General features: G+C 45.6%; 1 protein-coding gene across 16 annotated transcripts in view; it reads left to right on the forward strand.

Moving 5' to 3' along the window:
• FGF1 (fibroblast growth factor 1) overlaps positions 1 to 26,002 on the forward strand; it is a 95,663-nt gene that overhangs the window by 30,378 nt on the left and 39,283 nt on the right. Inside the window, exon 1 of one of the 16 annotated variants that reach the window (XM_070232587.1) lies at positions 19,338 to 19,362. The exons of the other annotated variants lie outside the window; for them this stretch is intronic. The gene's annotated coding sequence lies outside the window, so the exon portion shown is untranslated. Of the gene's footprint in view, positions 1 to 19,337; positions 19,363 to 26,002 lie in introns of those variants that run through there. 16 annotated transcript variants of the gene reach the window in all.

Consider the following 26,002-nt stretch of genomic DNA (forward strand, 5'->3'; position numbering starts at 1 on the left):
GTGCTAAGTAAGCATTTTACATATGTTTAGTTGATTCTATTCTCACAATAACCCTATTGTGAGTGAAGGTGCTATTGTTATCCCTGTTGTAGAGGAGGGGAAACTGAGCTTCAGAGAGGGTATGTCGCCTAGCCCCGGTCTCATGGCCAGTAGTATCTGAGTCAAGACTTGACCTTGGCAGGGCCTGGCTCAACCAGCCTCAAGAGAAAGAACACTTTGCATGTGGACAGAGTTGTGAATCTAGCACAGGTAGAACCACCTCAAAACACCCTAATTTCCACTTATGGAATGTCTACGCTTCCATATTTTATCAAATCTAAGACGCCATAAATTCTAAGATACACCATCATTTTACATACCACTAAGAAAAAAATGCTGCGCATCTTGATTTTAGAGATACAAAAATACCGAAAGAAAACTGCGTCTGAAGCTTGGTGAAATATTTTAAGTGCCACAGTGTGCTAGGAGCTTTGCCTCTGCAACCTCATTTCATTCCAACAATAGCCCTTCCTTATCACTCCTGCTATTACAGATGAGGACACAGGGCATAGAGCAGTGGAGCTTGTGCCCAGGGTCAGTGACACAGAGCTGGGGAGCTGCAGAGCCTGGATTTGTCCTTGGCAACTTCCTGTGCCAAAATTCCTGTCCTTAACTACCACGCCACATTGCCTCTGAAGGAGATGCACCAACTTTGTCATTTGTTCCTTCTGGTGGGCAGCTGGCTGGGCAAACCAAACACACAATGGAGGCAACTGACGTCAAAAAAAGGAAAACCTTGGGGCCAGCCCCATGGCATAGTGGTTAAGTTTTCACTCTCTGCCTCAGAGGCCAGGGGTTCACCGGTTTGGATCCCAGGTGTAGTCCTACACACCACTCATCAAGCCAGCTGTGGCAGTGTCCCGCATACAAAACAGAGGAAGATGGGCATGGATGTTAGCTCAGTGACAATCTTCCTCAAGCAAAAAGTGAAAGATTGGAATTAAATGTTAGCTCAGAGACAATCTTCTTCACCAAACAAAAGCAAAGAAAAGAAACAAAAACACCTTGCCCCATTCCTCTTCTCAGGCTTATCTGTGCCTGGGCTCCCTGAGTCTTAAGCTCCCCGGAACTCTGGTTGTGAGGTCAGGTGACCCCTTTAGGAAGATCCTTGCAGCTCTGCCCCTTTATCTTCTAGTTCCTAAGCCTCCTCAGTCCAGGGTCTTTCTCTGACCTATTTCTCTCTTTTCTCAAACTCCACTTGGTGATTTGTGCCAGATTTTGCAGCGTCATCCTTGACCCTGAACTTTATTCTTCCCACATCTTCCTTGTCTCCTCCCATCTTTCCAAGTGTCTGAACTCTTTGGCCTCACCCTGCCTTGTTCAAGAGTCTTATTCATGTCTTAATCACTTCCTAACCCTGTTTCACACCTCCTTCTTCTTAAAAATTTTCTAGAATCCCTGCATGTTAAAATGAAAATGTGGGCAAAAGAGAGGCAAAATGAGGGGATTGCATGTGTGGGACAAGACAACTGGACAAGTTTTCTTGCTTTAATTTTTGACCCCAAGGCCTCTGTCACCCATCGTGGGCTGTGCATCTACAGCTGGCCTCTTGGATTCCCCACTTGTGTCATCATCTTATATAGTCTTGCCCTCTGACTTGACCTCTTGGCTATTCTTTCCATAATTTTCCATAGTGAAGAAGGCAGTTGTCCTTTAATGAAATCTTCCCCATCTGTTTGAAAACCCTTGTTCCCTCCCCTTCCAGCCACTGCCTCACCCTTTCCCTTCACATCACTTTTCAAAGACTTCCCAACACTGGAGATGAAGGATGGTACTTGGCATTTTCCCCATTCCTGATACTACTCCCCACTTCAACCAGAAGTTGAAATCACAACTTGTAAATTGTTCTATTGGACAATGCCCATTTTCTTTTTTTTCCTGATTAACCTTCTTTTTACTCATCCTCTGTCCTTCAGAATCTCTCTTCTTTTTCTTTGCATGACTGTGAACTCAGCCTAACCTCCCACAAAGGCCCACTAAGGGGAACTTTAACAAAATTTCCACTTTCAACGTGTGTAAACCTTTATTGAATGTTAGATATATCTGTTTTCAGTGTTTGATCAAAGTCTCTGATCAACCTGCACAGTACAAGTTTCCTTTGCTCCAAGTTCCCCCAGGGCAGAGAGAAGTGTCCTTCATTCATTGCCTCCATACATCACGAGGCCACAGTAAACATGTGCTGAGTGAAGGAAGGACTAGCAGTCTTTGCTGGGCGTTTGCGTCCATTTGGGACGGGAGCTCCATGAAGCCATCCATTCTTCAACAAGTATTTATTGAGGCCCTACCATGGGGCAGGCCCTGTGTTAAGCATGGCAGATGTAACAATGAATAAAACAAGTCTCTGCTGTCTTGGAGCTGAACTTCTAATGGAAAATGATTGCTTAAAAATCATTAAATTGGTGTCTAGCCACCTAGTGTTGGACTCTAATAAGTGTGTTGGAGAAAGTCTTGAAATGACTGAAAGTTGAATTCATATTCATCCTAGGAGAACTAAGAAACTGGGAAGGAGTCAGAGAATGAGATGAGAACATTTCTTAACAGCTTTCTTGAGATATAATTTACACATCACACAACTTACCCATTTAAAGTGTACAATTCGGTGGTTTTACTATATTCACAAAGTTGCGCAATTGCCACTAATTTCAGTCATGTTCAAAAAACCCTACATCCATTAAGCAGACACTCTCTATGCCCTTCTCCTCCAGCCCCTTGCAACTACTAATCTACTTTCTGTCTCTGTGGATTTGCCTATTCTGGACATTTCATATAAATGAATCATATAATAAATAGTATTTGTGACCAGCTTCTTTCACTTAGCACAATGTTTCCAAGTTTCATCCATGTTGTAGCATGTTATCAGTACTTCATTCCTCTTCACAGCTGAGTAATATTCCATTGTATGGACATACCACATTTTGTTTATCCATTCTTCATTTGATGGACATTTGGGTTGTTTCCAATTTTTGGCTATAAAGAATAATGCTGCTATGAACATTAGTGTACATGTTTTTGTATGAATGTATGTTCTCATTTCTCTCGAGTACATCCTTAGAAGTGGGATTATTGGGTCATATGGTAACCATTTGAGGAACTAACAACTGTTTTCCAAAGTGGCTGTACCAATTTTACATTGCCACCAGCAATGTACGAGGGCTCCAATTTCCCCACATCCTTGCCAACACTTGTTATTATCCATCTTTTGAGTATAGCTGTCCTAGTGGATGTGGAATGCTATCCCACTGTGGTTTTAATCTGCATTTCCCTGATGGCTAATGATGTTGAGCATCCTTTTGTGTGGAGATGAGACTATCTGTATGACGTTTGTGAGGCAACTACTGACGGGGTTCCCAGCACAGAGCCTGCATGTCATAGATGCTCAGTAACAGTTGCTGAATGAACATAACTAAGAATGCAGCAAAGAAAAGTGCCTTGAAGGACATTGACTCTATTAGCTATGGCAGCCCTGGAGGAGGAATTGTTGTGAGAATATTTTGAGGGAGAATATTTTGCAAATATGAAGCAATGTATTTTGACCCCTCTTACCCCATCCTGCTGCCTTTCAACCATGTTCCAATTGGAGCCTCTCTTCCCAGAAGCTGGGTCAGGAGGACTGTTGCCCAGAGCCAGAGAAGGAAAAAGGAACACAGAATATACAGGACAGTCTGCTTAACTGCCAAGACTTGTGAGGAGATTTGCAAAATTGCCTGAGCTCCCCTTTAGCACAGTGAGGGCTAGGCCTGGCAAGCAGACAGACAGTGGAGCTTCTGCCACTGTGTTGGGGGATGCTCATCTGCCACTGGGAGTTAGACCCAAAGACGGCGCTGGAAAATAAGATTGTGTGTGTGTGTGTGTGTGTGTAGGGGGGTGGAGGTGGCTTTGGCTTTGGAAATATCCCAGTGAGTTGAGAGGAACCCTGAGGGTAGGGCGGCGGGCCCTGCAACATGGGGAGGCCTGGAGAGTTGAAAGCGTTGATGGATGTGATCCAATGGCAAGTGGGTATAGTTTGCACTCTGGATCTCCTGCTGTTCCTACGTGATGTGAATGCTGAGATGAGAGCCGGAGGCCATAGAGGGGGGACCCTACAGTGGGGCCAAAGGCAGACCTCCTGGGCAGGAAGGCAGAGACCTGGAGGGGCCACGATCCATAGAGTTATCACAGGACCCAAGAATCCCACTTCTAAGAGCTAGTCAGCCAAGGAGCCGCCCTGGGCTCTCACCAAGCCAGGAGAGACCAGGACCTTAACTTGAGCCCTAAAGGCAGAAGGTGGGCAGTTACAGGGCAGGCAAAGGGCTCCACACCGAGACCTCAGGCCCAGAGGCCCCTGAGTGAGCCTCTCCACTCTTCAGTGAGAAGCTGAGTCACTGACCCTCACTCCTCTGACAGCTGAACGATACTTCCGAGAGGAGCAGGGAGGGCAGCCGAAGACGGAGGAAACTTAAGGGCCGAGCATTAGCTAACAGGATTGTTTAAATTCTTACACTGGATGAGACCGAAGCTGTTTTCAGCTACCTAATGGGTGAGCCCTGTGAGGGAGCCCAGATTACAGACAAGCGAAGAGCAACTATAGTCATGTCACGTGAGAACACTGGGGGCCCTGCCCCCTGGGCCAGTTTATGTCTGGTTAGCTCAGCAGTGAACTAGCCCAGCTCAGGACATTGGTGAGGGGGAGGGACGTGGTTAGAATCTGACCTAAACCTGACAGTGTTGCTGTGTCTGTGGCTGCTTCCAGGGGCCTGCTCTGGGGTCAAGGAACGTCTGGGCAAGAGAATTTCTCCCCTTCAACCAGAAAAACAGCTCAAAGTGCACGTCCTTTGTCATCTTTGGCTATGATTCTTTAGAAGCTTTTGGAGGCATTTGGATGGGCCAGGCTAAAGAAACGTCACTCCTCTCACAGTGGCGCCTCCTGGGTTTGAGCCCTTCCTTTGCTTCAGATGCTGTGCTAACTCTTATGTGTGTCACTGAATCCTCCCAGCAAACCTCTGAAAGTAGCCACCGTTATTAATCATATTTTAAAGATAAAGAAACCAGGGACTTGGTGAGGTTTCCTAGCATCCACTCTGGGTAAGTTGGACCAATATTTGAACACAGGGATCTAGCTGCAGAGGCTGGACACTTAGCACTGTGTATACTGCCTCTCATTTTTCTGCCTAAAAATTTCCCTCAGAATGGAAGCAAGATCGGGTTAAGAGCTGTTTATTGAAGAAACATTTTAAAGTGTTACTGTTTGTTATTTGTAAAAACAAAATACTTGCTCATTTCACAATATTAAGGAAGGTTAAATAGAAAATGACATGTAACCAAAGTGGTAGAGAACCCGAGTGAGAACTCTGTTCAGCTGCTCTTCTCCCTGCACAAGCCAACTCCAGCAACCTCAAGGCCTCAGCTTTGTTTATGTAACTGTTCCCAAAAGACCAGACCCAGCTCAGCTCAAAGAATGTGTACTTCCACCCACTTATCCATCTACCAACCCACCCATCTATCCATTCATCCACCCACACCCATCTACAACATCCATCCATCCACTTATCCATCCATCCACTCATCCATCCACCCACTCATCCATCTACCAACCCACCCATCTATCCATTCATCCACCCATACCCATCTAATCCATCCATCCATCCACCCACCCACCCACTCACCCATCCACCCATTCAGTTTTCATCTCATGATTATGGAACCTACTATGTGCCAGGCACTGGAGAGCCAAACAAACAAGGCAGTTCCTCCCTTTGAGAAGTCCCCAGTTGGGGAAGAAGCACCTCCAGAGTACAATGCATATAGGTAGTAGATGATAGTTCAACATGAGTAGAGTACAGAGTAGACAGGGAAAGGGATGAAGAGAGGCTAGCAATGAGAAGGAGGGATTTTGCCTGGAATAAGCCATCCCCAGATATCTGCACCCTCTCTTCCTTCAGGTTTCAGCTTAAAGGTCACCTCCTCAAGGAGTCACGCTTGACCATTTATTCTAAAGTTGACTTTACTCTTTATTCTCTGTCTTGGTTCCTTGATACTGAATTTTTCTTTCTTTGACCTTTAATTCATGTGTGTGTGTGTTTTGTCTGTAAAGTCCCAGGTACAATGTGGTCTCATAAGGGCAGGGACCATGACTTACTTTTTTCACAAAAGTATCTCCAAGGCCTGACATATAGTGGGTGCTCAGTTTGTTGCCTGAATGAATAAAGGTTGGAACCAGGTTATAAAGAGCATTGAATGCCAACCTAAGATATCTAAACTTTGGCCTGCATGCAGTGAAGAATAACCGAGGATCTCTGAGGAAGTATGAGGCACGATCAGATTTGTGGTTTGGGAGGACAGGGCTGGAGATACTGTGGATGAGGTAACAGGAATAAGCTACTGAGAGAAAAATTAGAAGCAATTACCTTGGATAGGGGTCAAGATTTTGCTGGCCTGACCCAAGCCATTGATGGTAGGAAAGAAAAAGAATGAAAATGTAAGGAACATTTAGGTCGAATCATTAGGAGATGCCTATGGGTAGTGAGGAGAAGGGAGTATGGCCAAGGTTTGTAGTTTGGGTTACTTTGTAACCATGTACTGTCCTCAATTAAGTTAGAAGCAGTTGGGGATTTTGGAGACATGGGTGGAACCCGAGGCAGATGAGGGTACCCAGGGAGACAAGGAGAGCACAGACATTGTTAAAAGAGAACACCTAGGTCAGACCCCTGAAGGATGCTGGACCGTAAAGGGCAGCTAAAGGAAAAGAAGCCAGCAGAGGATGCTGAACAAGGGCAGTGAAAGAGAAAGAAGATCCAGAAGCCAGCACTATTGTGGAAACCAGAAAGAAGAGAATGGTCTAGAATGGGATTAAGAGCTCTACTGCCCACTGGGGCAGGAGAGTCCACAAGAAAATGTTGGAGACCCTGGGTCAGGCTGACCTTTAACTCCAGCCATGCAGGAAGCTGGGTGCAATGGGCCAGATCTTCTGGTGGTTAAAGAGCGGCCAGACAGCAGGAGTTCTAGGCGAAATCTCCCACTTGGTAAATGTGGAATCAATTAAGAACGACCACAACCACCATGTGGCTCTCGCAAGCCATTTAGCCTCAGGTCACATCTGGCTCATGGGTTACAAGTTTGCAACCCTGGTTTGAGAAGAGATCATGGGGGAGCTTTTCCAAGGGCAGTTTTGGTAGAAAGACTCCAGAGGGCTGGGGATGACTGAGAGTGCTGGAGGCACTGACTTTCTTTGGGAAGCTCACCATGCGGGAAGGTGAGAGCGGGCCGGAGCAAGAGGGCCCCAGGGTGGCGGTGGGAAGGATTCTTCAGGTGGAAGGGATTTAGCAAGTTTGGGGCTGAAGGGAAAGATTACGTGGACAGCATTCTTTCCCTCTTTACAGAGAGCTTTAAAAGTGTTATTTTTTTCATTTAAATTAGAAAAAGACCTGCTATGTATTTTTACCCACTCCATCCCACTCTCCAGAGGTAATCATTTTTTGAAGTTTCTATATATCTACACACACACATACAATTTTTACAATCAGTTGTGGGATAATTCCACACGTTTTTCTAGGGCTTCCTTTTTTTCCTACTCATCTATGTACATACATGTCCAGCTCTTTTTTCATGGCTTCCCAGTAATTGTGGGCTGTATAATTTACCATTCCATTATCAATGCAACATGCTTTCTAAATTCTTGCTACTGCCCACAGTGCAGCCGCGCCCCTCATGGCATTGATCTCTGGGCACTGGTTGGGGGCTTTCCGTAGGACAAATCCTTAATACTGGACTTGCCACTCACAGAGTCTGCACACAGTGTGCTGTTTCCTTGAAGGACTCGTCAAATCTATCTGCTCTTCCCTCAGGGCCTGGGAATGAAAAGTGCAGGGAAAAAGATGTATTTTCAAGGAAGCTTAGAAATTGAAAACAAGGCTTTAAAGTATCCCAAGCTGATGAATAGACAGCTTTCTTTTTAATCAAGACGTCATGGGTAGGACCGTTTTTATGGATAGGGGCCTCTTATCCATTAACTTGATAAACATGGAACAAATACAAATAACTCTCAGAGAGAAACAGTTTTACTTCCACCCTTCCTGCTTTGATCATCCATCTTCTGGGCCTCCAGTCAATCTTTGAAGAAGATACTGATTCCCAAGGGCCCGATGAAACATGTTAAAGGAGTCATGGTGTGGGAAATTTGTTCACAGATAGCAGGGAGACCAAAGATGGAAGGCCATTAAAAAAAAATTTTTTTTAACATGATTATACTCCTGGCATTTGGTATTTAATCTGTGAAATCATCAGTTTACTTATATTTTCAGAAGATCATTCTTTGGCACAGAGCAGGGAAACCCTCCTTCATTCCTACAGAGAACACAAAAACCTGCAGAAAAAACGAAGATGAAGCATAGACAGCCCCTCGGAGGGCCCTCGATTGCATCATCTGCCGGCACCCTTAGCTCAGAGCGCCCTCTGCTGGCCCTGGGCTTCTATGCACCAGCCCGGGCCCCGCCCACCAAGGGCCAGACGAGTCTGATTTTCAGTGTTTGCAAAGCTGCTTCAGTTCTAACTTCAACACATCTTTGAGTTTCTGCTACCGAAACCCCAAGATGTTCTCTTTCAACATTTGTGCTATATTTTCAGGTTACATAGGACTATGTCTCCTCTTTAAAAATGATTCCTTGGTTAATATTTTTAAAAAATACCCTCCTTAGATCTGAGTTAAGCCTTTGGGGTTCTGCTTAAGTTTGTTAACTGTCAGGAATACATTCGTAATTTTGGATAAGTGGGAGCTGGGTCTTGAAGCCAGAGGAGGTTGGCAAACAGTTTATGTGTCATTACCCAATGTATTGAGCAAAATATGTTAAGTTTTCTGTCCCACTCTAGAAAGTTGTGAGAACCTTATGGCAGCCTTATATTTCCTGTAGTCATGTAACAAATTTTGCTGAGCACATACTACAGGCCAGGGAGCATGCCAGGAGCAGGTTCACAATGGAGGACAAGACAAGGGTAGTGTCACTTTAATCAATCCTGTCTGATAACTAGGTGGTGTTTTTATTGCAAACGCTTGGAAATCTGAGAGCATCATAATGGGTTACTGGAGCCCTAATAATGTTCTTTCAAATTACCTGTTAATCTATAATGTGCTACAACTATTAAATTTAACTAGGTTAATCTTCTCTACTCAGAAATGCCTTCTTTATACCTTTTCAAAAGGGGCTATTCAATCCTCAAGGAACATGCTCATAATCTGTTATGATAGGAAGGAGGAGGCAGGATGAAAGAAAACAGCTTTTCCAAATAATTGCCTGTTTTGCTTGGAGCCGAGGTGGGCAGAGCTGAGGCCAGGCCCTGTTTGGATGTGGGAGCCTGTGGTTACCTGGCATCATCTTCATAAACCCTGCTGGGTGGGCACCAGGCCATAACCCATGGCTCGCCCCTTGCCATGCTCATCCTCTGGGTGGGAGAGAAGCCCCCTTTTCTCTTTCTTTTATCCATTAGCCCCACAAGGGGCATTCGGTTCTGGAAAGTGCCAGCCCCAAAGAGGGGGCTGCTTCCTACAACCAGACCACAACAATTATGGAGTCAAAGACCGCCATAACAGCACTGGAGAATGAGCCAGGCGGGCTCATCCAAGAGAGATAAGGAAATGACGCAAGGCCAAGGGCTGGAGGGACACAGATGCCAACACGACTTCCAATGAGATTCCTCTAGTTATTTATGCTCTGACTTTTACTAAACTTCAGATGAACCTTGGAGAAGCAGACATCCTTTCTTCCTCACTTCTCTGAGATTTATAACCATAATTTGATGCTTCTTTGGGAAAGTCATGGATCCTTCTGTTCTGCTATCCAAATTATAAGTGAACTTGGCTTTTTAGAAAAGCTAACCTCTCTAAAATCACTTCATATTTCCAAGGGGTGATTCTGAGCAATTGTGTTTTATGGGTTCGCTCCATCAAAACTTCTGAATTTTCAGGTGCCCTGTTCATTTAAATCCAGTTCATTCAGTTCAACTCATCAAATATTTATTGAGCTGAGTACTGTGTTAGAAAAAGACCTGGATGCCACCCTCAGGAAATTCACAGACCAAGGGATGAGACAGATGAATAAACAAATCCTTTCAGTCCGGCATGGAAAATGCAATGACAGAATTATGTACAAGGCAGCACTTTCAAGCCTGTGCTCTCACGGAGTTATGGTCTGGAGGGAGAACTAGACGTTAATCAGAAAATTGCATAAATAAAAGGAGAATTTAAGTTCTGATCAGTGCCCTGGAGGAGAGACGGAAGGCGCCATCTGAGGTTTGATGAGCCATCTGGCCAGGGGGGTCCTGTGGGGCATCCTTGAAGAAGTCGTAGTTGAGATCTGAAAGATGGGTCAGGGAGAATTAACCATAGAGGGGAGGGAACAGTGGTCCAGGCAGGCAGAAGAGCATGTGCAAATGAACTGTGGCTGCACAGGGCTGGAGCGGGAGAGTAGGAGTGCCTGCAACAGAGAAGTTAGCAGGGCTGGATCCCACGTAGGGCTGGTCAGCCATGACCCTCACTTCTGTGAGCTATTTCCTCTCTCTGTCAAGGGGATCTGAGCAGCACCTGACTCGTAGGAAGAAATGAATCCCTTTGGCACTTAGAGGAGGGCGCTGAAGTACCAGTTATTACTGTTGTGACCATCATCCTCATCATCTCACCAGGGTGAGTCTAGGGATGAGGACCCTTCTGACCCAGGCCAGAATATTTCTTTCTAATGCTTCACATTGGCTGTGTGGGCACAGTTCCATGGAGGTCTCAGAGGCCACAGAAATTAGCATAAACTCCTCTAAGAGTAACCGCTGGCCTTCTGGAGACATTCTGAATGAATGACCAGCTGGGCTGCTGACCACAGGACTCAAAAACAACCACTAAGAGTTTATCCCAAATACCCAGAAAAGGCCGAGACAGAGGAGGACGACAGGGCCTCCCGAGAGAAGGCTGTCTATAAATGGAAAATTACACTGAAAGAAAACAAATCGTATTTGATGCGAACCCATTTTTGACTCTGTCTGGAAATCTAGGGCAGAAGGAAGTGGAGTGGACAGGGAGTGAGCAGGTGTGCCCAGGCCGAGGCTGCCTGCCCGGGAACCGGTGCATCCTGCCACCAGGATGAGGAGGGGGGGCGGCAGCCAGCTGCAAGGCCCCCACTCCTTGGGCCAAACACTGACAGACCAGGGGCTCCCCGGCTGCTCTGTGTAACACGTGCCCGGGCTGCAAACACTGGCCCATGGGCTGAGATGGGGAGCAGGGAGCCAGGCTGGGGACAGACAACACAGGAGAAGCTTCAGGGATGGAGAGTAGGCTGGGGCTCGCGGGGTACTCCTGTTTCCTAAAATGGGTTGCAGTAGCATTGAAGGGGACCCCTATCTATGCATGCTCAACAAATGCCAGCCTCAAAGTCAATCAGCTGAGTGCCTCCATCACTCACGGCTTTTCTCTGCTTCTACAACCCAATCGGCGTGTAGCTTTGGTGATTTCTGAACATCCTGGTGCCTCGTATTTCTCATTAAAAAAAGAATTGTGACCTTACAGTTTAAATGGCTCTACTTCAGAAATATTAACAGTAATAATAGGTCTCATTTGGTGACATATTTTTGCTATGTGCCAAACACCGTTGAGAACCTTCCCGGGAGGTTAGAGCCCCGATACTAAGACCTGGAGTCAGAATGTCTGGGTTCGAATCCCAGACCGATCCCTTCTGGGACCTGTGGCCTGGAGTAATTACTTAATGCCCCTCGGCTGCAGTTTCTTCACCTGTAAGATGGGGTGTTCACAATGCCTGGGTCTCAGGGTTCAGCAAGGGCTAGATGAGGAAGCACACAAAGAGGCATTTAACGGAGTGCCTGGTACCCAGCACTTATCATTATTACGAATCCCCCCCAAGTCGATGCTCCCCATTTTCCCTCTATTACAGCCCAGGAGACTGAGGCTGAAAAAAGGTTCCATGTTCACATGATGGAATAGATTCAGTGCTAAAAAGAAATGTGCTATCAAGCCAGGGAAAGACATGGAGGAACCTTAAATGCATATTACTTAGTGAAAGAAGCCAATCTGAAGAGGCTACATACTGTATGATTCCAGCTCTATGACATTCTGGAAAGGGAAAAACTATGGAGACGGTAGAAAGATCAGTGGTTGCTGGGGGTTAGTGATGGAGGAGGGAGGGATGACTAGGTGGAGCACGGAGGATTTTCAGGGCAGGGAAACGATTGTGACTGATACTACAGTGGTGGACACATGTCATTGGACATTTGCCCAGACCCATAGCACGTACAACTGAGTGCGCTGTAAGGTAAAGCACGGACTTAGGGTGATGATGACGTGTCACTGTAGGTTCATCAGTTGTAACAAACGTATCATTCAGGTGGGGATGCTGATAATGGGGGAGGCTGTGCAGGTGTGGGGGCAGGGCATATGTGGGAAATCTCGGTACCTTCCTCTTAATTTTACCATGAACTTAAAACTGCTCTAAAACAATAAAGCCTATTAATTTTAAAAAAGGTCAAGTGACACAGCTCCTAAGAGGAGGAGCTGGGCCTCAGATCTCGTCGTGTGTGAACTCAGAGCCAGGGGTCTTGCCCACTCCCCTCAGCTGCGGAGGTAGATTCGGGCTCCTGTGGGCTGAGGCAAGTCACAGAAAGGAAGTGGGCTGAGATTCAGGGAGGAAAGACCCTGGGTGCCTCTGGGTTACCTTTACGTGTTCCTCCGTCCACAGGCTGATCCCCACTCCTTGTGGCAGCTTCCCTTTGACCTCTGGCCCCTTGCCTCTCGGAGCCATTGGCCCTGCCCCCAAGGCATTCATGGGAAGGAGGTGTGGACACTGCTGCGTTACCACCACCCCTCCCCTTAACACACTTAGCTCCTCAGTGGGGATAATTCGGGCTGTGTGCACGCTGGGAATGAGCATATGTGTGTTAAGCTATATATTTATACTTATAGTTCATAACTACTGTTCTGACTCAGACCCCACAGCCAACAACACAGGAAATCCCCATTTTCCACTTTAATACACCTCTAGAACCTGTATTTATAGTTGATTATATGTGCTGATCATATTTTCCCCTGAGAATAGAATGACCGAGGGCTACATATTTAAGATCTCTATCAATAATGTGATATTAAAGCAATATCCAGTTACTATAAACCTCTGTTATCATTTCAGATAATGAGGCTAGGAACCAAATTATAAAACACGTATGTGTGAGATATAAAGGAGGTTGAACAATAACAGTTACAAGCATCATTCTCAGCACCGTTGTCTGCATCTCCTGGCCACGTAAGAAGTTTTGAGTTCTGGGTTAAGCAGGTTATGCACCTTAAGTCATTTGATCTTCACCAAATTCCTCTGAGGTGGGCAGTATTCCTATCATCATTTTGCAGACTACGAAACTAGAGCTCAGAGAGGTTACGTGACATCCCAAAGGCACACAGCCACTAAGTAAGTAGTGGACTACACAGACTTTTTAAACACCACATTCCCCCATCCTGGCCTTTTGAACATTTTGCATATATTGTCTTGATAAATCCCCACAGATTCCCTCTCCTTTCTAGTCTAAATGGCATACCTTTGCACGGTGCCTGGCACAGGGGCGCTATCAATCATTACTCTCCAACCCTCCCCCTGCACACCCCTTCCTCCAGCATCTGTCTGCCCTCACCCCCACACCCTTTCCCTTCTCCGAGGAACCACCTGTTTTTCTGGTGCTTCCCAAACTGGAGGAGACCTAAGAATTACCCAGGGTGTATGACAATGCAGATTCAGTCTCAGGTGGGGCCCAGGAATCTGCATTTTATAACAAATCTCCCAAGTAGTTCTGATTTTGGTGTTCCTTGGGTCACACTTTGAGAAACACTAATCTGAGGGTTTTTAAAGAAAAAAACCTAATTTTTCTTATTTAAAACACCTGTTAAAAATGCATAATGTGAAAAATTCAGAAAGTTCAAAAGAGCATACAGTAAAAACACATCTCTCCATGTGCAAGAGTGTTCACAGGAGCCATCTGGATGATAGTGAAAGACTGAAAAGAAAATAAATGTCCGTCCCTAGGGAATATTTGCAAATGGAATGCAGGCTCTTGGTCAGATTAGAACTTCCTTATAGAAGTTACTTATATATCGCTTGTTGTATAACATATAATATTTGTAGTTATATGGCAAATGTTACAGATAATGTATTGGGATGGACTGATCTCAGATATAATGTTGAGTGAAGAAAAGCAAATTGCAGAACCGTACATACCGAGTGCACTGAAGATGTTCGTTAGACACACACACACACAGTTCATCGCAGTGGTTGCCTCGGAGGAGGAGAGAGAAATGTTATGAAAAATAAAAAAGAAGGGGGCCCCTGCCTCCCCTCGTCACCCAGCTTCCTTCCCCGAAGGCAACCCTGATCTTTTTCTCTGTACCTTCCAGGTCAGGCTATGCATTAACAGACATATAAATCGAGTCTGCGTTCTTCATCTCATTCTCTCCTACCGCCTCCAAGACCAGGTCTTAGTGATTCAATTCTCCTTTGATCTTCAATCTATTCAGTCCCTTTCTCTGCAGGTTTCTTCTTGTTGACAAACATTCTCAGGTCTCTCATTTGAGAAAAGCTTCTCTCCATTCTTACTCCATCAAGACATGGTTTTTCTTTTGCTGCGACCACAATTCTTCCTGGGGGGGTGGTGTGGACAGGCTGCCTCCAATGCCTCATTATTAACTCAGGCCTTTCTTCCCCGCTCCACCCATCCCTGGGGGCACAACTCCACGGGCATTTCTTGGTCTTTATGTCCCTTGACTTTTTCGCAAATCTGATACATTGGGTTGGTCCTTTCCTGACCTCCTCTCCTGCTTTGACTTCTGTAAGTATCACTTATCAGTCTCTGTCTTTTCTCACTGCTTCCTCTCAGCTCCCCTTCTCTCTCACCCATACTGGGGCTCCCCCACAGTCCACTAATTCTGTCTTCTCTTCTCTCCACTGATGAGCTCGCTCTCCAAGCCCCTGGACTCCAACCTTTCATGAGCATTTACTTACTTTCTCTTGAGCTCTATTTCTGTGGCTTCAGAACCACATTTCCAACTGTCTGAGGGACATGCCTCTTGAGATCCTGCGGATAGAGCAAACTCGACCTTCCAAATTCAAAGCATTTACTCCTCAGAAATTCTGTATTTCTGCTAGTCAGTGCTTCTCAAATTTAGTATGCATACGAGTCACCTGGGGCATCTTGTTAAACTGCAGATTCTGGTTCTCTAAGTCTGTGGTGGGGCCTGAGATGCTGCAATTCCAACAAGCACGTGGGTGATGCATATGCTGCTGGTCCAAGGACCTCACTTTGGGTAGCAAGATGCTAGAGAGATTTCCATTCTCTGGGTCAGGGGTTCTCAACTCTGTCTAAAACTAGGATCGCCTGGGGATTGCACCAGGTATAACATGGCTGAAAAATGTGCGTATGGTAAAAAAAATAAAATTCAAATTAATTAACTCCTCTTTTGCCTGCCCCCAACCCAGACAAATGAATCAGAATTTCTGGGTATGTGGCCCAGGCATCTGCATTCCATAAATAACTGCTGAGTGCCTGTTTGGGCTAGGATTGGGCTAAGGACTGAAGAGATGGTGGTAAATAAGACAAAGCCCTTATGGATCTTGCATGTTAGTGGAAGTGGTGGTGACAAAACAGAAAAAGAAGCATAAATATTGGAGAGCATTTCAGATAAGTGCCATAAAGGAAAAACTGGAGTTCTGAGAAAGAGAAGAACTGAGAAGGGGCTACTTTAGTTAGAATGATCGGGGAAGACCCTTCTGCAGAGGTAACTTCTGAGCTAAGATATAAGCCATGAGGAGGTGGACAGGCAAAGGTCTAAAGACAGAGGAGCATTTCAAGCCGAGGGAACAGTGTTTCAGGCAGAGGGGAAAGCAGATGCAAAGATGCTGTGCCAGGTTCATGCTCGGTGAGGTCAAGGAAGGGACGGAAAGCCAGTAGTGTTGTGGAGAGGGATGAGCAAGGGAGGAGAAGCAAGAGATGAGGCTGGGGAGAGAGAGGCTGGATCCTGATCATGAGCCTGTAGGACAGTCCTCCTGTCGATAGAGAAATGAGAAGACACTAGAGGGTTTTAAGCAAGCAAGGAGATATGATCTGACTTAAGTAAGCTGCTGTAGGAGAGCAAAAATTGAAACAAGGAGGCAGGTAAGAAGTGATGGTGGCCTGGAACCTAGTGGTGGTAATGGAGAAGATAGAAAAGGCCAGATTGAGGATATGTTTTAGAGATAAAACTAATGGAATCTGCTGATGAGTGAATGGAGATATTGAGGGAGAGAGAGAGAAAGAATGACTTCTCTGTGTTAGGGCTGAGGCACTGGGGATATTTACCAAGATTTGAAATATTTGAGAAAGACAAGCTCAGGGATTGGATGGGGGGGAATCAACAGTGCTGTCTGGGCCATCTTAAATTTAAGACAATTATTGGATATCTAAGAGGAGATGTTGAGAAGGAAGTGGGACAAGATCTGGCTCTAAATGATCTTTCTAGCCTTACCCTCTCCCCCGTGAACTCATTATACAGGAACCATCCTTGATTCAAAGTGTACCGTTTTCTCTTCTCACCCGGCATTTTCCCAACTCTGTTCTTTGCCCATGCTCTGTCCTCTGTCCAATGTACCTGCTAATCTTGGCCTTTTGAGACCCTAATCACATATACAAATCTTCTCTGATATCTCTGTCTTAGTGATTTGTACCTCCTTGGAACTCCTATTAAAACTTGATGCCCTGTTTGTGACAGTTGTCCCATTCCTCCGCCACATGAGTTACTTGTGTAATTACCTCCCCTGCTGGGCTGTAAGCTCCTGGAGGGCAGGGCTTGCGTCCTATTCTCTCACCATATCTTCCATGATATCCAGAAATGTGCCCAGCACATAAAAGGGTATTCATTAAATGCATTGAATAAATGAATGATTAGGACATGTCCCGAAATGAGAGCCTGAGGTTGATCTAGTCATCAGTGACCAAAGGTGGGAGGTTTTCTTAACCTTAAGGAACTGATGATTGCTGAGTCTCTGGGTCATTGGTATAGAACCACCCAGTGCCATGGGAAGAATCTCGACACATGTACATCCTTGTTTATCTCTAAATAGTAACGCATGTAACCTGCTTTAGGCCAAAAGCATATCCCTTAAAAAAAATCTGAATCTAATTTATGAACTCACTAATTAAGCCTATTATTAGACAAGCTGGTGGTATGTTTTTTTCTAAGAAAAATATTACATTTCGAATCGCTGCCACTGGTCTTCCACGCCCAGCTTTGATGAGACTGCACTTTGGTCCACTTTCTCTCTGTCGGTGTGTTTCCATTATCCCGGGGCAGTGGAGGCTGGCGTTAAGCCCTGGCCATTTTGTGACCTTATGCCCAATTTATCCATTACCCTTCATTAAAATCAGATTGGTTTATTCTAGTGCATTTTGCTTCACCACGTGCTTGGTCATGGATTCTGAAGTTGGGGAGACAAGGACAGTTCAGATATCAGGTAGCGGGGTCTTGGTACACAATCTGACAGACACTTAGAAAGTGAGAGAAAGACGAGATAGAAGTGGAGAGTCGTGACCATGGAGGGAGGCTGGGGTGTGGCCTGGGCTCAGAAGGGTGTTAGAGGTAAAGGATGACTCCTGGAAGAAGTAAGGGTGTGGAGGCTGAGTGAGATTCACAGAGAAATAAAAACCTAAGGGATGGAGACGTAATGGAGGCTATTGCAGGAAGACGGTAAAAGAATATTCTCAGTACTGGCAGCTACCATCTACTGAGTGCTGATTACATGCCAGGCATTGGGTAAAGGGCTTTGTAAAGATTGTCTGACTTACTTTTCCCATGACCTTATAGTAGGTACTATTACTTGACCCATTTTATACTTGAGGAACTTCAAGATCAGAGAGGTTAAGTACTTTGCTTGTGGTCATGGAACTAGTAACTAGAAGAGCCAGGATTCAGACCCAGCTCTGTCGGGTGCCAAAGCCTATGTTTGTAACCACCACTTTATACCACCTTCTGATATTGATTCAGGGGCATTTCCTCCCACCATGCCTGCTGTAGGCTGAGAGACGCAATGTCTTCCAACACCCCGAAGAGCGACGTGCTGGGTGATGAGCTAAGTCGGAGGTGTAGTTCAAAAGCCTTGCTGTGAGTGAGCTGTCTGCTGGGGCTGTGAGTGCTCAGAGCAGAGATGCTCTCATCCATCAGCAGGGAATACTCACTCCATTGTGTCAGGCCCCACCTAAATGTTTTTTTATTGTCTGCTCTTCACCATGAGTAATGCCACTTTCCATTTTAAGCTGGGAGCTTCAGGAGATGACCACGTTATAAGCCAGGGTTTAAAGCTAAGTGCTGCCTGGGGGATTACTCACCCACTTCAAGATGCAGCCAACATTGCACCCTCCCACTCAGGATGCTGTGGAATATTCTGTTCCTTGCCAAAGCCTAAAGGAAATCTGGTTTTCCCTGGAATCAGACTAGGCATGGTGCCAGGTTATCAGAAAGCTGGCGAGTTAACTGGTTCTTCAAGTAGAACTGCTGTAGTTGTTCTGGTCTCCTCCCGGGGGGGAAGGTTTTATTGATTGCTCTTTCATTTGGCATTGGCTGAAGGCCTACTGTGTGCCAGGCACTCTGCTCTGGGATAGAGATACTACAGTGATCTAGATGGTTTTAGTCCTTGTCCTCAGGAGCTAACAGTCTAGGGGAGGGTAAGCAGACAACTCTAATAAAATGTCACAACCAGTAGTATAATGAACAATATGGCACGGGAAGCTCAGGGAGTTCTGGGAACTAACAGCTGAAGGATTTATGGCAAAGTAGGTATGAAGGACAAGTAGGAGCTGGCTAGGTTTCTTAATTGTAAGCAACCAAAATTGACTTTGAGTGATAATAAGCAGAAAGAGAATTTAGGGAACGTGGGGTTGCCCACAGGCTCACTGGGAAGATGTGTTGGCCCCAAATCACACTGCAGGAAGTTCCAGCCAGACCAAGACCTATGTAGGGGGAGCAGTGGGGGGGGGGGGGGGGTGAGGGGGGGGGGTTGCCTCAATTATGGGATGGGCCTTCAGATGCTGGGCAGTCAAAAAGGATGACAAATGTCCAGGACAGCAGGTAGAAGTGGGAAAAGTGGGGAGGAGAAAGCTGTCTCAGAATGACCTAACATATTCTGAGTCAGAGAAACCAAAAGGAACAGCTTAAAGAGAGGGCCGACTTACTGAGGCGAGCAGGCACTGGGGCCAGGTGGCCAGGCTCTCAGGGGTTTCCTAGTGAGGGAAGTTTGCTGCTCAGCCTAAGACTTTGAGGCCTCTGTGGGGAAAGCAGCTCTGTGCCAGCAGGTAAGTAGGAACTACATTTTAAGCCTTTCCTTTATTTTGGTGTCCTGTGGCCATTCCGAAAGGCCACAGTTCTCAATGTATGCCTTGAGATTACAGAGCCCCGCTAAATCAGAAAAATGTTCTCTGCATAATAGTGGGAAAAGATAATTGGGACAAGCCAATGGGATAATGATAATAGCCAACCTTTATTGCTGTGCTAACATGCGCTTATGTGCATTCTTTCATTTAATCCTCGTAATAAGCCTATTAGTTTAGAGACGAACAGATGGAGGCACAAAGATTATAAATGACTTGGCCAAGATCCCGTGGTTAGCAAATCGTGTAGCTGGGATGCAAACGTAGATTTACTTTGCTATAACTAAGAGGCTGTTGATAGAAGATGCAAAGAAGTGGGGGTCCGATGAAGAAAAATGGTCGTCCTAGAAGGAGAAAACATTTTTTTCTGTGCTAAGTACATAAGAGATCGGAAGCCTAATCGTTAGCTATTGCCCCTCTCATGGGTACCATTTTGAATCTTAAGGTCAGCTATTGCTCCCTACTGAGAAATTTTCAAGTTTTATCCAAGATAGAAAAACCCTGTTTTCCTAGAGGGAGGCTTCAGTGAGGAACATCTAATGATAACTGAGGACTGACCCCTAAACTGAAGCAGGGGGTATATACGATATTTTTTAATGGATTTTTAAAAATAAAAATTTCTCCGACTCCACAAATAATACATATCACTCATAAACAAATTAGGGAAATATGGAAAAATATAAAGAAGAAAACTAAAATCATCTGTAACTTTACCACCCAGTGATAACTGTTGCCACATTTTGAAGGGGGGGGTGTGTGTGTCTGATGTGTAGTTTCTCTTTCCAATGCATATGAATAAGTATTGTCTTTTTAAATCACAGTTCCTAATATCTTAGGTAATTGTTACTCCTTCGATTTCGTCCTTTTCCTCAAGGGAGAAATGTATCAGAGTATTCAACTTTACAAATCTACCAAATGGGTATCAGTTCCCGGAGTAGAGCCTGATATGCAACACAAGTTGGTTTGTTCAATGACTGGGCAGAAGACAGGAAGCATCCTGGGCTGCACTGGATCTAGTTGAGGGGCCTGGCTCTTTAAGGACGACTTGGTTTTTCATTACTTATTAATAGTTCCAGCTGTAAGCATTACCTGAAAAATGTTTAACATAATGACTAACCCTATCAGGCAACCACTTATTTATTAGGAGCAATTTATTTCACAATCTACCATATGGATGATATTCAACAATGCTATGTGACAAAAAGTAGAGGAGCAGTTTCTAGGACTGAGCTCCAAGTGGAATCCTGGTTCTGAGCCCACTTCCCCTCCTCTGGCCTAGGGGACCCCATCTCTTTCCATGTCCCGGTCAAAGGCAGTTCAAACCCCACCATCCCCCACACACAGCGATCTGGCTTTCTCAGGCGGGAATGCTGTTTGGCCTTTGCCCTCTGAGCATCTCCTCTCGGAGCCTACGTGGCTCAGGCCAGCACAAAGCCAGGTCTATTTGGTCAATGCTGTTGTCAACTCTTGGCACACCCATACACCCAGCTCTCGCCCTTTTCCCAACTCAAGACAAAGTCCTACCAGTTCAAGAGGACTGTATGTTTTGTGTGTTTCGACATCTGTTTTTGGTTGGGAGTCAGTGGCCGGTCAAGTGCTTGCACGATGCAGCTGGATTTGCTGATGTCAACAAAGTGGCTTGCGTGTGAGTGTTCTGACCCTGAAAAGGCCCCACAGAACTATCCCCTCAGGCCTCCATCAGGACTTTACACCCAGGCCGAGGGGACAAGGAAAATGAACTTGAGTTTAGTTAATAAATTACAGCCAAGAGGGAAAGAAAGCACCTGGTTCCTCTCTATCCTCCCCTGTCTCCGTGTAACTCTTTTCTTACTGGTCATTCCTGTCCTGGACTGAGGCGATGTCACTGCCAAGCACATCCACGTGGTGACCCAGGAAGCCGAGGGTCAGCCGGCTCCTCTGATAATGGCAGATGCTCTACCCGACTCCTCCTGGTACACAGCTCTCTCCTGCTCTTGCTTCTTTCCCATGCTTCATTAGATTTTATCCTTACTCACAAAAGTGAACAGTTAAACAATACGTGTCTATTTTAAAAGTTAACAATCTCCAGCCCCACCTGCTAGTCTACTTTTCAGCTCCAATATTCCACTTGCAAACAAAAAACTAAATGATAATTCAGATTAAAACACTTCCTAACTCTGGGAGTCACTAATTTCTGAAAAATCTTAGTTTTTTCACCTGTGAAAAGGAGAATAACAACATTTAGGCTGAAGTGCTCCTGTAGGAAATAATGAGATGACACTATGAAGAACTTAATAAGACAGTACAAATTATATATTTTTATCTTTAAAATTTCATAACGTGGTTTATTGTTATCGTTTTTCCTTTTATAATCACCTTCCGTGGCGAGTGATGCTGGTTCCATTTTCAGCAGCGATACCAAGTTTCCATTTGATATGAATTCCAGATTGAATACTGATTCAACTTTAAAAATACTAATTAAATAATAACAGAAATATATTGTAGCTGCATATATCTAGATTATTCAGGACAAAACCTTCTGTATGTATAGAAAATAAACCCCCTCAAAGTAAGAAGTGATAAAGAAAACACAAGAAGACAAGAAACCCCAACCAAACCCCTGATCAACCAACTAGCCATCCAGACAGCAGAATCTCGGAGCAAATATAGACACCCGGGCACAGCATTGGAAGGAGCGTGCAAGATGGTTGTCAATGGCTTTTTACTACCATCAAGACCCAAATAGCCAAATAACCAGTTAGGCCTCATTGCCCAGGCCCTTTTTGTGCCCCCTACAACTTCCTTTTCTTATCCAGCCACTCCCACAGGAAAGCCCTAAGGCATTCAATGTTCTCTAGTATAGGAACCATCTGGGCTTGGGTCTCCCATAAGAACTCTATGCTCCAAAATTATCGCTCCCATGCCCCAAATCAAAACTCTTTTTTTTTTTTGGTAAGGAATATTGGCCCTGAGCTAACATCTGTTGCCAATCTTTCTCTTTTTGCTTGAGAAAGATTGTCCCTGAGCTAGCATCAGTGGCAGTCTTCCTCTGTTTTGTATGAGGGTCTCTGTCACAGCATGACTGGATGAGCAGTGTGTAGGGCTATGCCAGGGATCCAAACCTGTGAACCCTGGGCTGCCAAAGTGGAGTGCACGAACCTAATCACTACACCACCGGGCCGGCCCCTCAAAACTTTTTAAAATAAGTATGTTTTCAAAGTATTAGTCAGAAATCTTAGTTATTCAATTTAATAAATGTCAACAAATATTCCCTGAGCATCTACTATACTAAGTGCAAGGCAGGAGTGTGTGCTGGGGGCAGGGAGCATGTAAGATCCAGCCCCTGCCCTCGAGGAGTTGAAAATTCACTGGGGAGGCCGACCAGAGGATGCAAATAACTATAATTGCAGGGTAGAACCCGGGAACCGCCAAACAGCTCCAGCCTACATGCTGCAGGAGGCCACAGGAGGAAACGGCGAATTTCGGCTCGGAAAGGATTAGGACAGGTTCAGGACGGAGGCACCATTGGCCCCCTGAGAAGCATTTGTCCCTTAAACAGATTATATTAACTCTTGTGGCTCCCCCATTGGTGGGTTGCTTTGTGTTCCTTGCCTAACAACTGGAAGAAGGTTTAGCATCCTGACATGTCTTCCCTGAAACGTGCCAGCTCCTTCCTCAGGAGGATCGCGCGGTCTCCTCCTGTCGATGAAACAGACAGACCTCTGACCCCACCTGCTGGATCCCTGCCCAGTTCTCAAAGGTCTCAGCTCAATGTCACTTCCTCGGAGACACCCCTGACCACTCTCCATCCGCTGGTGCACTCTCCCCTTCCAGCCACCCCCTATCTGATTTCAACAGGGAGAAACAGGAATTGGCACTAGTTCAGGTCTTTTTATGCAGCTGTTCACTTTTTTAAAAACTTAATATCTCCCCTATAGGAAAAAAAGTAAAAAATGAAAGCAGGGACTTTGCTTTTTCTTCTTTGCCTCTATGCCTTCAGTGTCTGATAAATCATATTATTTAATAAATATTTGTTGAATAAATTAATGAATAATAATAGACTGATTCAACCTCATCTCTCCCAGGTTTCTTCATTTCTCTGATCTGCTGTTAGTTTTTATGGGGAGGGAATGATGGTTTTAGAAAATATATGGGACTAATTTCAGACTGATTTAGTCAACCAAAAATATTCAAACTTGAGTTCAGTATGGCAATTGGCAAATTAGTACAGTTTCTCAGGCTTTGGTTCATGAAGGGGCTTCTAAGTATAGTGTCTTTTCAGCAAAACCAATATGCTACACAGCATAGCACGGATCGTCATTCCACCCTTCCATCTTCCTTTCTTTCAAGAAATATTTATGAAGCACATATTATATGCCAGATCCTTGCAAGACACTGGAGATAAAAGTCTAAGCGACACAGACAGGGGCTCTGCCCTAACGGAGCAGAGTCAAGAGAAGAGAAACAGCCCAGTGAACAGCACCCATGAAATACAGAGGGGTAAGGGGCACCTGGTGGGGACTGGCCTGGGCCTGGGGCTAGCAGTCAAGGAAGGCTTGTCTGAGTAACATCTGGGGTGAAGTCTGAAGGAGAAGGTGGAGTGTCCTGGGCATTGGTGGGCAGGGGGTGGCAATGTTGACAAGGAGAGGTGCAGGCCAAGGGAAAACCAAGTTCAAAGGCCCAGAGGTGATAGGGAGCTTGGCACTTTTGCAAACTGGAAGTTCATTCTTGTTAGAGACCACTGATGGATTCGATGCTAGGGAACTCTTGGGCCTTCTTTACTCAACACTAAGACCAGGAGAGCTTGGAGGCAGTGTGGGTCACCGGTTGAGCCTCAGGAAATGACTGGAATGTAAGCTCCATGGGGGTAGGACTCTGCCGGCTTTGCTCACCGTCTGAGAATGGGGTGGGGAACATAGCAGTTCTTAATAACCAGTTGCTGAGTGAATGAATGAACTATCCTGAAGATGACTTCGGCCATTTCCTCTAGTGTCACCAAGCCCCACGGGAGGCATCTTGAGAGCCGGCAGGTCCACTCCCTCCCCTCCAGGCTGTCTGACCTGCCCTTGAACCTCCCAGAGATGACACCATCTGGTAGATTTTATAAAGTATGGTCTCATGACTCGGAAATTCAGTTCTTGAGGTCATACCCCTGCCGTTGAGGGACAGATGATTTGTGCAGTCATCCAATGAGTCAGGGCAGGATGGAGAAGAGCAGGGACAAGGGTCCTTAATGCCCAGCCTGGCAGGTCGGGCAGCAAGGGAGCTCTGGCTCCCTACTATTTGTCATCTATTAAGACACCATGGTGACTCACTTTCAGATCTTCTATTGAATATCAATAAGCCCACATTCCCAAAGCAGCACCATCACAGGTAGAAATTATATTTCCTGGTATATTTGGTGGTAAGATTTTTAAATCCAAGTTTAGCTCATGTCCCAGGGTTGTGCCCTGGCTGAATAATGTCTCTCTCAGAGAAGGCTCCTGGGCTAGTGTATCCAAGATATGCCGGCTGGAAGCTGTGAAGCGTGGGCAGCACATTTGGCCTATACCTACATCTACCTCCTACCTGAGGTCCTGCTACCTCTTACTTGGGCAATTACATCTGCTTTCCCTGCTTCTGCCTCTTCTCCAATACTTCTCCACTCAGCAGCCAGAGTGACAGTTTAAAAATGCAAATCTGACCATGTCACACACCAGCCTGTGTTGTCCATTGGTTTTCCACAGTTCTTTAGATAAACGCCTGCATGATCTGGCCCTGCCGGCTTCTCCAGCCATAGCCCTCTCTCCTCATCCATCATGGACTATTTCCAGTTCCCCAAGTGACACATGCTCTTTCTGGACTCAGGACCTTTGCACATGCTCTTCTGGTTACTCTCTTCTCCCTATTCACCAGGAATAGAAATGCCCCTTTCTCCAGGAAGTCTTTGCATTTCCCAGGCTCTGCAGGTCACCTCTTATCTGTCTCTCAAGGTGCCGTGGGCTTCACTGCTGTAACACTCAGTTCACTGGGAATCCCTCTTTGGTAAGTCTTCCCCAGTGGAATGTGAACTTCAAGAGGGCCCCATCACGTCTGCCTTGTTCTCCACTATATTGCTCATGTCTCACATATGGTAGGTGTGCATTAAATATGTGTCACGTGAACAAATGAGTACTCAGATCTTTGAACAGTTGGGAACAACTTTAGCAAGTAAAATAAGCAGCAAAGAGAAAGAGAAGCCTAACAGAACTTTGTTGCAATCCTGAGCCACATGACCTTCCTCACCCCGGAGGCCCGATTTCATCTTATTATGGGCTTGTGTGTTGTGATTAGGCTCCAGTTAATTCTTCAGAACCTGATCCTAGCTCAGTTTAGAGAAATTTTGGCCTTTCCACCAGGTGCCCATGATGAGCAAACCAGAGCCTTAGAGCAGACCACATCCAGTCGTGATGCACTGGTGTGCCTGCTGGTGGCCACTGCCCCTCACTGCAGAGACAGGAAGCCCTCCCATCCCAGCCTAGCACAGCAGAACAGGGCGAGAGGGACCTGGAGCCTTCACTCATTTCGTCTCGACCTCTGTTTTATTTTCTTCCCCCCAGCAGGGACA

Source organism: Equus caballus, chromosome 14 (genome assembly GCF_041296265.1).
Source record: "Equus caballus isolate H_3958 breed thoroughbred chromosome 14, TB-T2T, whole genome shotgun sequence".
NCBI classification, from domain to species: Eukaryota; Metazoa; Chordata; class Mammalia; order Perissodactyla; family Equidae; genus Equus; species Equus caballus.